Genomic DNA, 16,475 nt, shown 5'->3' on the forward strand with positions numbered 1-16,475 from the left:
GCCACTTAGCTGAATGTAATGTGCAATATTACCATATAAATGCCTGTATATGAAATCTATTATCAATCCTGATGTAGTTGCACATAGATGCATATCATAATATTCCAAAGAAGTCCAACAAAATTATCTTTTTGCATTGCCTTACAAACTTTTACAATGGCCAACCATATCATTATTTATTGACATTTTTGTTGCTATGCCAGCTGGGGTGCTCAATTCTTTGTCTCTGCCTCTCCTGGGTCTCTCAGAGCTCAGTTTGCTGTTGCCTAAATGTTTGCTGTTTGCCTACACACCAAATCCACTATCCTTAATCCATGTTGCCCATATCTTATTCTGTACACAGACTATTTCAGCCTTCTCTTTCTAGGACCTTATATTTTGGCCCCCTCTCTTCTTTGTTTCTTCATATTATTAACCCCATCCTGGTTTCTGTTGTTATTCAGCTTGGAACCCTATTAGAATCTGTGGTTGGGCCTTCTTCCTAATGTTCTTGAAGTTGCCCTGCTATTCAAATAGCAGTTGTCCCTGCTGACCATTTGCATTTAAAAATACATATTGAAAGAGCACAGTAGTCTTTTAAACTAAGTGACAATGCAGTCTCTCAGAAATTCTTACAAAGAAAATCAGTGGAAACAAATAGAAAATGTGTAATGATGGCATTTTGCAGACCATTTATTTCAGTGGAGTTCAGGAGCCTTTATAATGTAGATAGTCAATAGAGATGCATAAGAAATTATCTTAAACTGTCTCATGCTAAGCATTTCTTTACTTAGAATTACTGTCTCAGGTGTCTAAATACTAAAGTAAAACAGACTGTCATTCTTTTAAAAAAGAAAAGAGTAAGACTTATAACTGGAGAAACCATGTTATTGGAAATGAATGCTTGACAAAACCCATATGATGCCAGAAAGAAAAGAATGTATTTCTTCAGCATAGATAGTTTGCCAAATCATCTCTGTAGGGAACATATTTACTAGAAGATAGTTCACTAAGGAAAGGCAGAAGTAAATGTAGATGTACATATATATTTGGCTGACTTTCAGGAAACTGATCCACCTATTTTCTACAATAGGCAAGCTATTTTCTTCTAAGTTCTTTAATAACCTCTACATGTGTACTTAGAGAGAGGAAAAACGAGAGAGAATCAAATGAAGAATAAAAATTGAAATTGAAAAGCAGGGTCCATTGGAGAAACTCTGGTCAAAATTGAATAAAACCTTGGCACCTTTTCCTTTTCAAGAGAATGCTTTAAAAAACTTCCCAATGTACTGCAGTTCATGCCTATAACTTTTTAAACATTTATAGGAGGTCTTGGTTCCATAAAATAATTCCATAATGGTAGGGATGGATGACAGGAGTAAGGGAGTGCAGATTCTAGCATCAATCATGTCTATTCTTTGCGAATATATGAAAGTAAATGTTAAATATGCAGTCTAAAAATCTTACTCTGACCTTGGTTGTCAATGACTTCTTTGTTGATATAACTAAATATAGGGATGCCTAAATAGAGATGATTGAAAATGAATGCTTAACATCACTGTATTGCTTATTAAAATCACTTTTTTTGAGAAATTGCACTTTTTTATATTTTCTTTCATATTTTTTCTTTTCTTTTATCCTTATTTTTTTATCTTGATGCCTTGTTGATATTAACAACAAAGAAAACAAAAAAAATCAAAATAGAACAGTGTTGAATCTCAAATTTATTCAAATGCTGAATTGGACCTTTAATATGTAGAATAATATTCCCCAATTTGCTTATATTCTTCAAGTCTTCATCCTCATCTGCTTAATCATACTGACTGGTTCCCAATTGGATTCTGAGAGGGATCATTCAGAAAGAGCTTGCAAAACTAGAGGTGTATTTTTCATACTGTGAATGTCGCTCTTTCATCTGCCTGGGCCCAGAACCCAAAGCATTTCAGTCAACAATATGGAGACAGTGCATTAGCATTAGCATTAGATCCTCCCAGTGGTGGGATTCAAGTAATTTAACAGCCGGTTCTCTGCCCTAATGATTTCTTCCAACAACCAGTTTGCCAAACTGCTCAGAAAGTTAACAACCAATTCTCCCGAAGTGGTGCGAACTGGCTGAATCCCACCACTGGATCCTCCCATGCTATGTAACATATTGGGCAGCAAGGGATCTTCAGTATTTTTGGTTTGGGGTGAGTACATCCACATCTTCCCATGTGTTGTTTAAAGTCTTCTATGAATGTTCTTTGCCAGGTATTTCGAGGGCATCCTCTTGGTCGTTTGGCATTCACATAGTGAGACCGGGGGGGGGGGGGGAGGATAAAATTCAAAGTATGATATATGAATAATATATTTAATGTGAATTTCAGTGCGTTTTGAACAAAATGCTTCCTCTGATATCCTGAGGAAGAGAGGAGGAGGAGGAGGAAGGAAGGATACAGTTGTAATTCTTGCCAAGTTTGACTCAAGTGTGAATCAAATGAGAAAAATGTCTATGGAGATTCTGAGTCATCCAGGTCATGGAAAAACAAAGTCCAGTTGCCTTTTGAAAAAAGTATCTTTGGGATTTGAGAAAAATGGTAATTGTCTTTAGGATCTTTCTAAAAAAAAAAAAAGGAGGACAGTAGAAATTTAGACTTTGTCAATTTACTATGTTAACCTCTTGACTCAACTTACCATGATTCCATTCTGTGTTCCACCAAATTCTGCGAACCCCAGCTATAGTGGAGGCTCTATTAAGTTCTTGATCGTTGTATGCGTATGTGTTTCTAATCATGTATTTCATCATTCATTAAAAATGGTTCCCAGTTTTAAGAGACTTGTTAATCATGTCACACAATGACAGATGCACAGCATGAGTACAAGAAAACTTTGACTGCATTGTTTAGTCTTGTTCCTAGTCATAATCATCAGCCTGCATTGTGTTAACAATTATACCTTAATATTTCACATTTTAATATCTGTATGAGCTGTAAAACTGCTAAATATTGAACATATACAATATCAATTTCTATGGTCTAAGGAGAGGTTTAAATCATAGAATTGAAGTATAATAAGATTTACTTGAAAGTTTAATGTAATTTTTAAATGTTATATCATGTTAAGCAGGCTATAATTTTATGCTAATGTTTGTTTCCTTGTCTGTTTAAAATATTTATAAAATATTTTGGCACACTCTCCCAAAGCTAGGTACAAAAGTATAATAAGAACAATACAAGGAGGATGAAAGAAAGAGAAGCTTCAGGCAAAATAAGATTTCAGCCTTTGAAAGTTCACCTTTTACATCATCCATTCCTTAACAAATATGGGAAAAGTCAGTGAAGTAAGTTTATTTTTATTACAGTTCTTTATAATTGTTCTAGCTATCTAGCTATATCTATCTAGGCAGATCTCCACATTTTTTATAATATAGAACACATAAAATGTAAAGAGCTGTCCTTGTTTTTTTTAATACATTTTTTTAATACATGATTCTATTTCATTAAATTACTGGGATTTTGTTGATTCTTTAACATTAAATTGGCATTTATAAAATCAGGAAATAGCTGGTATTAAAATTCATTATAAAGTAATAATGACTAATATATGCTAAGACAAACTTGGCCCTCTCCTTGTCCTGGGGAGCAATTCCAAGGAGCCATATGGTTCATCAGCTCCTCATTCTGCTGTCTGGTGTCCTCTTGTAGAGCCATCTTCAATCTGCCATTGCATTTGGCAATATCATTAGAAAATCAAATGTATATTGAAATTAATGAATATAATCCAGCCTATTGCTATTAACAGCAAGGTCTTTTGCCACTGTTTGTTAGTAATACCTGGATTTGCTGACATTGCATCAAAATACCTTTAAAAATATATCTTACAATCAGTTTTGAAATTACATTTTCTTTGTCACCAAGCCCTGCAATCAAAGTCTGTTTATCCATAGGACCATTTTATAGTCATCGTTCATGATTACATGAGCTCTTTGAAGAAGTTCAGCCTTTAAACAGAACCTAACCAATATGCTTGTTGCAGTCTGTAGCTTCCAAAAGACATACAGTATTTGATTTAATTGTGCCTACATGAAAAAGAAAAAAGTTCTTGTATTAAGAACCTTCAAAGAAGTGTCTTTCCATTTTCCCTTTTCTCAGCTGCATCACTTTTGCCCTATAGCATAGAGCAGAATTACAAAATGGTCCAGCGAAAGAAACCATCACTTGGGAGAGAACGGTAATGGGCTAAAAATGATACTTGCGGTCTTTTTTTCAGGGGTGTAAATGAAAGGTTGTTTCTTTGCCCATCCTCTTGAATTACAGTCATTCACCTTGATGTATTTAACAAGGAACTGATGTGGGGGGGGGATTTTGATTCTTTCTTTTTTTAAAAAAAAAAGGTCAGCACCAAATGATACAAAATAATAAAAGAAGCATCTGTTTTCTCCATAACTGTTCTGAAATCAATTTCCATCCATTGTGAATTCTGGTTCTTATTGTTTGGAATTCTAACTGACCATGAAAAATCTGAAAGAACAATTTCAACATGTCATAGCTGTCCCTGCTGAGTGGGGAGATAGAGAGAGAGAGAGAGAGAAAGAGACAGAGAGAGAGACAGAGAGAGAGAGAAAAAAACAGAGAGAGACAGATAGACAGAGAGAGAGACAGAGAAAGAGAGAGAGAGAATGAATAGACAGATGACAGTCAAACATATACAAGAGATGTATATGTAGCGATTAAGGCATCAGGCTAGAAACCAAGGCAACATGAGTTCCAGTTCTGCCTTGGGCACAATGCCAGCTGGTTGACCTTGAGCCAGTCAATCTCTCTCTCAGCCCAAGGGCAAGCCACTTCTGAAAAACTTTGCCAGGAAAACTGCAGGGTCTTGTCCAGGCAGTTTCAGGGGACACAAATGAATGAAGAAAATAGAAATACATATGCATACACACTTACATTGACAAAAATCTTGATAATTTAGTGCTGATTAAATGAATTTATGTCCATTAAAACACTTCAGGCAAGCAACTTTGTCAAAATGATTAAACAAATAAAGTATGCAGCACACACAAAGAAATCAGCATGTCACAGAACTGCCTCTTTAAAGACATGTAGATGATTATTGACTATCATACTGAGCAACAAATATGCAGTTCCTATTTATGTTTTGAGGGAATCAAAGGGACTCCTCACTGAGGTGCTTCTTTAATATCCACAATGATATATTTTCTAAATGTTCAATAATTAAGAGAAAGAGCATTTTTTCCCTTTGGCAGCTATTTGTCTATTTGGAGAATAAGTCTGGAGTATGAATTAATAAGAAAGGCAGATATCTATGGGGCAAGCTACCAATAGGAATGGGTTGCCTCTTTAGTCTACTGTGAATCATTTGGTTTAATGTACTTTTTATTTTGTTAAACATTGTATGCTTCCATACTGAAACACTGAAATAGAAACATCCTTATAACCTGCAAGTTGTGGTTACGCAACCCCATTTCTGTTTTTTGCTTGCTTTGTTTTGTTTTTATTACCTATTCTTTCAGATCTCTCTCTCTCTCTCTCTCTCACACATACACACATCCATCCATCCGTCATCTGTCTGCCCATCTGTCCATCTGTCCATCTATCTACCTACCTACCTACCTACCTTATCTATCTATCTATCTATCTATCTATCTATCTATCTATCTATCTATCTATCCATCCATCTATCCATCCATCTATCATCTATCCATCTATCCATCTATCCATCTATCCATCTATCCACCCCCACCTACCTACCTACCTACCTACCTTATCTATCTATCTATCTATCTATCTATCTATCTATCTATCTATCCATCCATCTATCCATCCATCTATCATCTATCCATCTATCCATCTATCCATCTATCCATCTATCCACCCCCACCTACCTACCTACCTACCTACCTTATCTATCTATCTATCTATCTATCTATCTATCTATCTATCTATCTATCTACATATCATCTATCTATCCATCCATCCATCCATCCATCCATCTATCTATCTACCTACTACCCTATCTATCTATCTATCTATCTATCTATCTATCTATCTATCTATCTATCTATCTACATATCTATCTATCTATCTATCTATCTATCTATCTATCTATCTATCTATCTATCTATCTATCTATCTATCTATCTATCTATCTATCATCTATCTATCTATCTATCTCTATCTAGGCTACTAGTTACAAGCTGCCTAGAATTGGATAGGAGTGAGATGGCCTATCAGTAAATAAATTAAACAAACTGTTTAAAATAAAATGACAAATAAAGCTTTCACCTTTCTTTAAATGGGTAATTTCTTCAATTCAATGTACATTGGTTTTGTTACAAGTAAAAACAAATGCTTAGGAAAAGAATGCCCAAGCAGCTAATTATTCTGAACCGCTATGATTAATTTATTACTGCTTTTTCTTGCAGAACTCTTTCCTTTCTCTCTTTTTTTTCTAGCAGCCAAATAAGTCAGACAGATTCGGGGGTGGGGGGGGAGAACAAGATAATATTTTTTAGATGCACTTTTTCTTTTTTCCTGGATGCTAATTGCTGCTAAAAACAAATAAAACAGGAATAAATACTTATTTTGTAAGGTATAACTTCATATGCCAGTAGTTTCTGCAAGGTTAGAGAAAAATAAGTCCAAAAGCCACATCAACATCAACACTAAAATCTCCCATGCAAATCTGGGGGTGCAACAGTTTATTGTAAGAAAAAAAAATGGAATTTGGGAAAATGAAGATTTTAACTCATGCAAGCTAAAATCTTATTCCTTTTTCTGCTGAAAACAATCTCACAAAAATTACAGCACATACAGTATATCTATGTTTTGATCGGTAGTGGTGCAGTGGTTAGAATGCAGTATTGCAGGTTAATTCTGCCCACAGCCAGTAGTTTGATCCTGAGGGGTTCAAGGTTGACTCAGCCTTTATTCCTTCCAAGGCCAGTAAAATGAGGACCCAGACTGTTGGGGACAATATGCTGACATTGTAAACCGCACAGAGAGTGCGGTAAAGCACTATGGAGCAGTATATAAGTCTAAGTCCTATTGCTATTGTTATCTATGAATCCACTTGCTCCCTACATGAAAGCACAAATAGAAATAGAAAGTATTTTCAAAATAGTTGGGGGGAAAATGAAGCAACATAAAAAATACTGTTAACAAAGCTCAAATATTTTTTTTCCAAACTAAGAGGATATAGAGAGAATAATCAAAAAGACAAAGACTAATATGGAAGGGTCAAAACCTTCTGTGTCTAGAGTTTGCAAGGATGAACCAGCTTCATAACCCTTAGTAGCCTACCACAAGGGTACTCCTTTTATTAAAAAAAGGAAAAGAAAAAAGAAAAAGAAAAAGACTAGAAGAGCAGCTGCACACTGCACACTATGTATTTGCTGTATTGTGTAGTTTGCCATTGAGAGGTTAAGATAGGGGCAATGTTTGTTAAGAAAACAAAACACTCACCAAGAATGTAAGCGTGGGAGAGCTTTTGCTATAATCTCTGTCTCTGGTTACAGAGCCATTAGCGCTTTTGTGGAATTCTGAACAATGAGACAGTGAGTATCAAAAACAGAACCTTTTCTTATTGCCATTAACGTTTTAAAAAAATGAGTGTTTTCCCCCTCTAAGGTAGCCTAGTAAGAAGATGTAAAGAAGGACTTGTAGAAAGAAAATAAATAATAATGTATAAAATGCTACCTATATTTCCTCTGCCCCCTCCCCCCCCCATATTCATCCTGAGTCTCCCCACCCCTCCTCCTCGTCCTGAGTGTGAATGACAAATGTTTTCTTGTATGATTAATGTTGCTAAAATGGAAAATAAATCTTTATTTATAACCTGGCTGAACAACAAACAATCATAATGGAATGAACAAACCAAAACAGCTATGAAATGTATAGTTAGGTGGTATATTGGCTGATGGGACTTAAGGCCACACATTAAATTAAATTAAAATTTCCGCCATGGCGGAGTTAAAGAGTAAGGGGAAGTTAAGAGTTTATAGTTAGTTTGCTTATGTTAGATTATGTTTGTTAAATGCAATACCCTGTATTTTACTCTGGGAAGTCGGGGGGGAGGGGGGAAGAGGGCAAGGGGGGGGAAGGGGGGATTTGTTTGTAAAATATTTTAAAACTTTTCAATAAAAAAAATTAAATTAAATTTTCCATTGCTGAGAAATACTGGTGCAAGTAGTCCTCATTTAGTAGCCACAAGCAATTGCCAAATGAAACTGTGGTTGTGCTTATGTTCTTATTTCAGCTATATAGCTTTAAATACCTATGATGATTATAAAGGTGAGGAATTTTCCTAAAATTAGTTTTCATCATCATCATCACTGCAAACAGTCATTAAAATAAGGCGTGGCTAAACAAGGATTACTGTTATGGAGATAAGAGATTTCATAGTATTGTTACCAGAATAAAAATGGAATCTCAATTCTTCTACTCTGACCTGCCCTATCTTGCTGTGCCCTACATTTTATGAATGACACTTAAAACCACGGAATTTCTGAAATGTTAGGAATAAGAAGGGACATTTTCTCATGTTTGGTTGACAGGTGAAACAGCCAGAAAGTTTCCGATTCAGTTGTGTACAATAATTCAGAGGATTATAAAGATTAATATACAATTGAAACCATAAGATCATCTTTGTGGACTGAGGTACAAACAGTTGAAAAACGTCATTTAATTTTGTTTTTATATTGTTTTTGTTTGTTTTATATTGTTTATTTTACTTCTATAGCCTTCCATCTCAAACAAGTGACTCTTTTAAATATTCCTCTTTCTACACAGGGGCCGAAGGTAGGAAAGGTCTGATAAGTAACAGAAAGAGGTATGATAGTTATGGGAACTGTAATAAAAAGTAGCAACATCAACAATCCATGAAGGACCATGAAAAGCTCCATTCCTTTTCCATAGAAAGCCTCACCCCTGCAGATGACTCTTAGTCCCCAATCCATGTACCAAGAGGGGCCCCTCAGAAATATTTTGTCGCCCTTCTGCAAATAGCCATCAAAATTTAATGGCATAACTTGCCAGTAAAAATCTGCAATGCTTTATGCAAAAGTCAATAGTACTGTAATCTGCTGGATTAAAAATATTTTTCTCTTAATTTATTTCAGACTGAATCCTTTCATTCCTTTCCATTTGGAGTGGGGATGGGAGCTTTCCTATTAAAGACAAGTTTCTTTCTGCCACTTTTCAATCAAGATCCCACCTACCTTTTTTCTCCCACCCATCACATACGAGTTACCCCTCTGGTGAAAAATAATACCAAATGTCTGTGCCATTAAAGATGGCCAGTTCCTAATATGGCTGATATTCTGTTGCTCAAAGTATATTTAAAAGGCTATAAGTGTACTAATGCTCAGTCCTCAATAAGCACTTTGTTTCCATTTTGCAATTTAGGCAATTAATATTTGATGCAAGTAAATACAATGCCTATGCAAATGCAAGGCTTATGGTTCTTCATAGAATTATTCCTTTTCCTCCTGATTATAGCCGGGATGGATTATTATAAAGCAGCCACATTTGTCTCACATTGAGACTTTAGCATCCTGGAAAAAGATGTGTTCCTCTGTCACCAATCCGTGGAGGCTTTCAGGCTGTCAAGCAATTAAGTGGACCTGAATAATCCTATGTAATTAAGCTTCTTACTGCATAATTATCTTTATTTTAAATGTGTCTTTTGATGAAACATCTGTTCCCTGCTTGAGATTTGAAAAGCAGAACCCAGGCGCATGATGAAAATGGTGCTTGCAAGACCATCGCATGAGGGGCTGATGCTCAGCTCCTGGGTGACAAACATTGTAATTTGTTCTGTCTTTTGCATGCGAAAGGCAGGTGCCACAGCAATTGTGGCCTGCTCGGCTTGACTTCCATCCTTGCTGCAGCTGTCTTTCATATTGTTACCCGAAGCAATAATTGGGTTTGACAATCAAGCGGAGGATTGTTACATGGTCAAGTGGGGTGGGGGCCAAAGAAGAGCACTGCGGAAGCTATCAAAGACAAGTCTGTACAAACACACACACACACACACACACACAAGAGCAGGAGGGATGGAGGGAAAGCATACATTATTTTTCATCTTGGCATGATTTCTCTGAGATTTTGCAAAACAAGTTTGCTCTCAAAGCATATGCTTCCTGAGATTCCAGTCTTGGTCCTCTTTGAACAAGTTGATCAGCTCAAAAATGTATCAAAAGGGGATGATGGAAAGAGATAGATAATTCCCTTACTTGGTTTTTTTTTTCCCAGTCTACCGAGTTAAAGGATTTGCATATCTTAGTAGAATAGAAAAAGTTTTGAGCAGCAACATTGAATATATATTTCCAAAAATGGAGAATATTTGATAATTCTCACTTGCGAAGTTGGGAGTTCTTATCATTATCTAACACTACAACATTCCTCTGTACCTGTATTTTTTTTTTTTAAAAAAAAAATTAATTTCTGGGATCAATGGCTCTAGCAACATAACCTGATAGAGACACAACCTCAGAATCAACTTCATTTTCCTGTGTTTCCCCTCCCAACCACCAGTTCTCAAAGCTCAAAAGTTCCAGTGGTCCTAAAAAGATACTCCTCCTACTGATTTTGGATCACTTCCTTCCTTTATGTGTAGGTTCATAGGAGTGAAAATATATGTTAATACATCCTTTGTCCTGCCATTCCATGTACCATTGGAACTTCATTGAGGGCATAATACAGGTAGTCTTCAACTTACAACCAAAATTGAGCCCAAAATTTCTGTTGCTAAGGGAGACAGTTGGTGTTAAGTGAGTTTTGCCCCGTTTTATGGCCTTTCTTGCCACAGTTTTTAAATGAACCACTGCAGTTATTAAGTTAGTAATACAGTTATTAAGGAAATCTGGCTTCCCCATTGACTTTGCTTGTTAAAAGATCACAAAAGGTAATCAGATGTTCCCAGGACATTGCAACTATCATAAATGTGAGTCAGTTGCTAACTGTCTGAATTTTAACCTCATGACCAGGGGATGCTGCAACTGTCTTAAGTGTGAAAAACATTCATGACACTTTTTTCAGTGCTATTGTAACTTCTAACAGTCACTAAATGAATTGTTATAAATTGAGGACTACCTGTAATCCAATACACAAGCTACCATTGAAAATAATAATAATACAGTAGTGGCATTCAGGTTATGAAGCATTTTGTTTCTTTATTTTACACATTTCTGTATTACAGATCTCAACAATTTTGTCATCAGCTGAAGCAGTGGTGGAATTTAATTTTTTTTTAATACCGGTTCTGTGGGCATGGCTTGGTGGGCGTGGTATGGCTTGGTGGGCGTGGCAGGGGAACGATACTGTAAAATCACCATTTCCACCCCACTCCAGGGGAAGAATACTGCAAAATCCCCATTCCCTCCCCACTCCTGGGAGAAGGATATTGCAAAATCTCCCACCCCGCTCTGGGGCCAGCCAGAAGTGGTATTTGCCGGTTCTCTGAACTATTCAAAATTTCCACTACTGGTTCTCCAGAACCTGTCAGAATCCCCTGAGCTGCAGTATCATTGAATAAAACCCATCAACTTCCCACAAATATCAACACAATTCATTCAAGTATAAAACAACATCATGTAATAGTCATCCAGTCACCACCAAAGTATGTATAAAATTTTCCTTTCTAAAAAAAGTGTTTTTTCAAGAATTGCAAAAATGGACAGAAAGGCACTAGGCAAAGCATCAAGAAATCTTGCCTTGAGAAAGCGTATTTTGTTGCATCATGTTATTTTGATGCCAATGAATGACTTTGACAAGCTGGTTAAAACTATTTCAGATATATAGACTGTATTTTTTTTTATCTCTTTCATTAAGTTTTATGTTCAGCTTGCACTCATTTTAGTGTTCAACAGTTTAATTGCTATTGTGTCCATAATATGCTATTATATATAAAGAAATAGCTTGTATTTTATGAAATAGCTTAATAGTCAGGGCAGCATCTCAAACCAATTCATATTATTGTTCCATATAAATAACAAATCTTGCAGCTTTGTTCACCCAACATGGTAAGATTAGCTGATGTTAATTTTTATTAGATATTTGTGGCTTGGGTATTTTGCAAACTAGGTCTGTTTGTAACTTCATAATCAATATATTCATGAACTCAGAAAATGGGTTAATTCAGTAATTAGATTAAATGTGTGGTGTGAACACAGCCAATAAAGAAAACTCATTCAGTGTCAAGTCAGAGCAGATAGGTATCAGAAAGAAAATATTTGTGTTGTTGTCATTATTTAAAGGGAGAGGGGATGGAAAAGAAAAGGAACAAATTGAAAATGTTGAAAACTATAGACAGGCTAAACACAAGAATGGACTACAGAGAGATTAAAATGTTTAAAAGGTAGACAAATAATAAAATGGTATAAATCTAGAGAAAACCATTCCCACTATGACGTAAAGCAAAATATAATCTCTCTCTCTCTCTCTCATACATAGACACAATCACATTTCTTCACTCCCTCATTCTCTCCTCCCCCCAAGAAAATCTGTTTGAACAAATTGTAGGACAAGAGTGAGAGTCATGGACGACATTCTTGCAAGCATTTTGATAAACAAGGAGTTAAAACTTATCAATAGTACTGTATATTCAGCCCAATACGTCATTCACCTTCTTTGTCTTTATTCATACATGTAAAGAAAGTGTTTGTGAAAAAACAAAATTTCTGTCCTATTTCTGAATCAATCTGTGAATCTCTCTGAATCAATTTGAAACTATTTTATTTGATACAGTACCTTGATTTGATTCAACACTTTGTTTGAAGGGGCAGTTCTGCTAAACTTTCTTTGAACTGAATTACTCATTCAAACATACAGTCCAACAGCAAATGTTATTACATTTTTTTCTATTGCTTGCTTACTTTTCCTGTGAAATATATGTACAACAGAATTTTCAATTCATTCAGATAGCAGCATAAACAGTACTTTAAGGACTAGGGCACTGTGATCATGTCCATACACCCTCCTGAAACATAGATAACCAAGTATTGCAAGGTTTTACAATTTCGTCCTAGGATCTATTGATATCTTGTGCAGGTATACCAAGATCTCATGAGAGGTTATAGCATTCTAAGTAACTGAATCACAAACATTCTGAGATCACCAAAATTTAGCAAAAGTTGGTAAACTTGCTAGATATTTGTCACATATAAATGCCTTACTTATATGCCTCCTCCTGCTTGGCATTACAAGGGTTAATTAACTCTGTCTCTCTCCTCCCATTATAACCACTCCTCCTTACCTTTAGCCACTCCTCCTTGGTATATAAGTGATTCCACATCAGATGTTGTTCCAGTTCGATGCAGCATCCTAAGAGAAAACAGAATAGAAATAATAAAGTATGATTTAGACATACCAATGACTAAGAGTACTTCTTGGATTAAATCCTCGTATATTAACAATATTTTTTTAAAAAAAATAGACATCTCTTTTATTTTAATTCAGTTTTAAGGCTATGAATAACTTTTAGAGAGCAATGGATGGTCTGGAATCCATGCCTGCTCCAAAGTACATTTTCAGTTAGTTTTATGAATCTTGTAATCCAACACACTTCAAGGAACATAATTTCTTGCTTCTGCCTCAGACCATCTACTTAGACCATTGCCAAACCATTCGATAAACTTCTCAAGACTGACAGAAGCCAGAAGCTCAAACTCTGCATGAACTTCCAGTTTAATTTGATGGGACAGAGTGCTTTGATAAGACCTGTCCAAACAGTTAAATTGTCTTGAAAAATCTATCAGGTTTTTGTTAGTGAAGATGGTTGTATAAGCTCTTTAAAATGGACAGAAGTAAACCTCATAATCTTGAGAGTTCTCAAGCATAACATTGTCTGAAGGATTTGGGAACACTGGTAGTTTAAACAACAAGTCACCCACCACCTTAATTGCTGTCATATATCCTGTTTTTTGCAGTAAACACTGATTCACTGTACTTCACAACTACTGAAGCAAACCATTTGGTTGGTGATGCTGGCAGAATTCTTAGCCTTTCATTTGTCATGTCAATGTGAACTAACATCACCATTATGATTATATTTACAAGCATTCAGGCTTTGTTCTATTTATGTTCAAGAAAGCTGCACTCCAAATGTGTATAAAATGATTCTGAAAATTCCCTTTGATAAAATAGATGTTTGGATTTTATTTTATGTTATGTATGTATTTTAAATTATATGCCTCACCCCATTCAGTAATTTTCCTCTCTGGGTGGTAAGCAATGTATCATAAATAATGAAACATATTTATATTTTCACAGTAATTCAGTCAGACCATTGGCACACAGACATACATACAACATAGGTATGTTCTAAAACCTGTGCTCCTGCATGTAAAACCTAGTAATAAGAGAGAGAGAGAAGCTGCGAAGGTCATGAATGTTCTCTCCCCCCCCCCTCTCTCTCTCTTTTTGTAGAGAGAGAGAGTAAAATGTATTGCTAGTAATACTAATAATATTTCAAATAATAATAAATATTATTCTTGGAAATAATACCTGAGAAAGTGCTGTGAAAGTAAAGAACATAGAATAATAGGCTGGGAAGGGGCCTTGGAGATCTTGTAGTCCAACCCAGTGTCCATAACAGAAGATCCCATGCCATTCTGAGAAAATGGCTGTCCAATTTCTTCTTGAAAATTCCAGTGATGGACCAATCACAATTCCAGAGGCATTGTGCCATTCCACTGAGTCATTGTTCTCAGTATCAGGAAATTTCTTCTTAGTTCTAGGTTGGATCTATCCTTAATGATCTTCCACCCAATACTTTTTGTCTTGCCCTCAGTTACTTTGCAGAATAAGTAGATCCAGAATTGGAAGCAATATTCCAAGTGTGTTTGATGGGAAAACACACAGTAAAAATGGCATGTTTTTATCATATGTCCCATACCATTTACTTTATTAAATTGCTTTTTTATAAAATAGAGTTTAATGAAAATCAGATGTTTGTCTTTATGATAAGTTTAGTGTACAATTCCTTGGCTAAATACCCCAGAAGAAAGTAGTCAGGCATAGTTAATAGAAGGAGTTTAAGTGTAGGAGTGGAACATTATAGTTTGAACTTTAGAAGTTCCACTTTGGGGAAATATCACCAATTACAGAACAAACTGCAGACAGAATTTACCAACTCATAATCTTTTGTTGTCTAAAACCAATAATCACTACTTTCTCTTCTACTATCAGGCATTGCTCTTCCTTAATTGAACATCCATTATAGATGATGATTACTATTTTTCTTTTACAGTTATTGTGTTTGCCCTATTCTCACTTATTTCAAGCATTTCACTGGTGTGGGTTGATCATGGCATATAGGAAGGTAACTGTTTTTATTGGCTTTTATTTGAATTAAGTCTGCTCCTTCTGTGGCTGATAATTTGTCTAATTATTGTTGATTCATGCCTTGGGTCACAAAAGGAAAAGATCTAAGACAACTGATCATTCCCTTTGAAAGAGCCAGCTGTCTTTGTTTGCTTAGAAAAATGAATGTAATTTAGTTTTAGACAATGTTTCAATTCACCGTATCCCTTATTACATTAGAGCAATGTGGTTCCGTATTTACAATAGATACTGTTTGTAGATCTTGCAGCTGGTTAATTCTCCTGAAATATATGGCCAGATTATATTGGGCCTTGTGCTTTCATTTTTCCTTTGATGTATTGTTGTCTGTTTTTTTCCCCCTGTGGAGTGCTCTGAGAGTTGGAAAGCACTAAGCAAATATTAAAATTAAACAGTAATTATGCGCTTTTAAATGTCGTTTCTGTTGACACAGTGATACTAATGTGGTGCTGCCAAGCTGACGACTGACAAGAAAATGCTACTTTGGGAGGTCAGGCCCTGGGTGGCCTACGAGAGTAACTCACATTATTTTGTGATTGTACAATACAAACCAAAATGGGTCAGGACTTAAATTTCAGCTTTCAGAAATAAAATAAAGATACTTGAAATAATCCTAGCCCACAATTTTCCAATGGTAGCTGCTTGAGGCTTTCTGTAATCAAATCAGCTTCTCAGAAGGCTATAGTGTACAGAATTTTGAAGGTACTATTCTGGTGACAGTCCTCAGGAAACTGACACTGTCTGTGGCTCATCATCTGTCAGGAAAGGCCAAATCAAGGGAAGACCTAGCAGAGAACCACCATTTGAAAATGACCCAAGTTGTTCACTTAGTCCATTTTTGCATCTCCTGTCATAGAGTGATAAAGGCTTGGAGAAGAATAGTCTGCAACCCAGGGATACAAAGAGGCTGAAACCCTCTTTGTATCCTTGTTTGTCCTCAGGAGTTACCACGCAAGAAGCTACAAGTATTTATTGTTCATTTGTTCTACTACATTCCCTTAATTTTATGAGGGGTTCAAATGCATTCCTTCCGGTTATCCATCTTTTTTTCTCCTGTTCACACATATGCATATGCTGGAAAAGCTACAACTACCTAATGCCTTTAAATTTTTAATCTTGGGAGCTTTTTAATTTTTATTCTAAAACAGAGAAGGG

At 35.7% G+C, this 16,475-nt stretch overlaps 1 long non-coding RNA gene across 1 annotated transcript in view; it reads right to left on the reverse strand.

Annotated features, from left to right (window-relative positions):
• Positions 1-14,592, reverse strand: part of LOC117661941 (uncharacterized) — a 45,009-nt gene extending 30,417 nt beyond the window's left edge. The window contains exons 1-2 of the long non-coding RNA XR_004590168.3: positions 14,484-14,592; positions 13,234-13,301 (exon numbers count right to left, since the gene is read on the reverse strand). This is a non-coding gene — a long non-coding RNA (uncharacterized LOC117661941). The remainder of the gene's footprint in view (positions 1-13,233; positions 13,302-14,483) is intronic.
• Between the last annotated feature and the right edge of the window lie 1,883 nt (positions 14,593-16,475).

The sequence above is a fragment of the Pantherophis guttatus genome, chromosome 2, assembly GCF_059756535.1.
Source record: "Pantherophis guttatus breed Tessera chromosome 2, ASM5975653v1, whole genome shotgun sequence".
Taxonomy (NCBI): Eukaryota; Metazoa; Chordata; class Lepidosauria; order Squamata; family Colubridae; genus Pantherophis; species Pantherophis guttatus.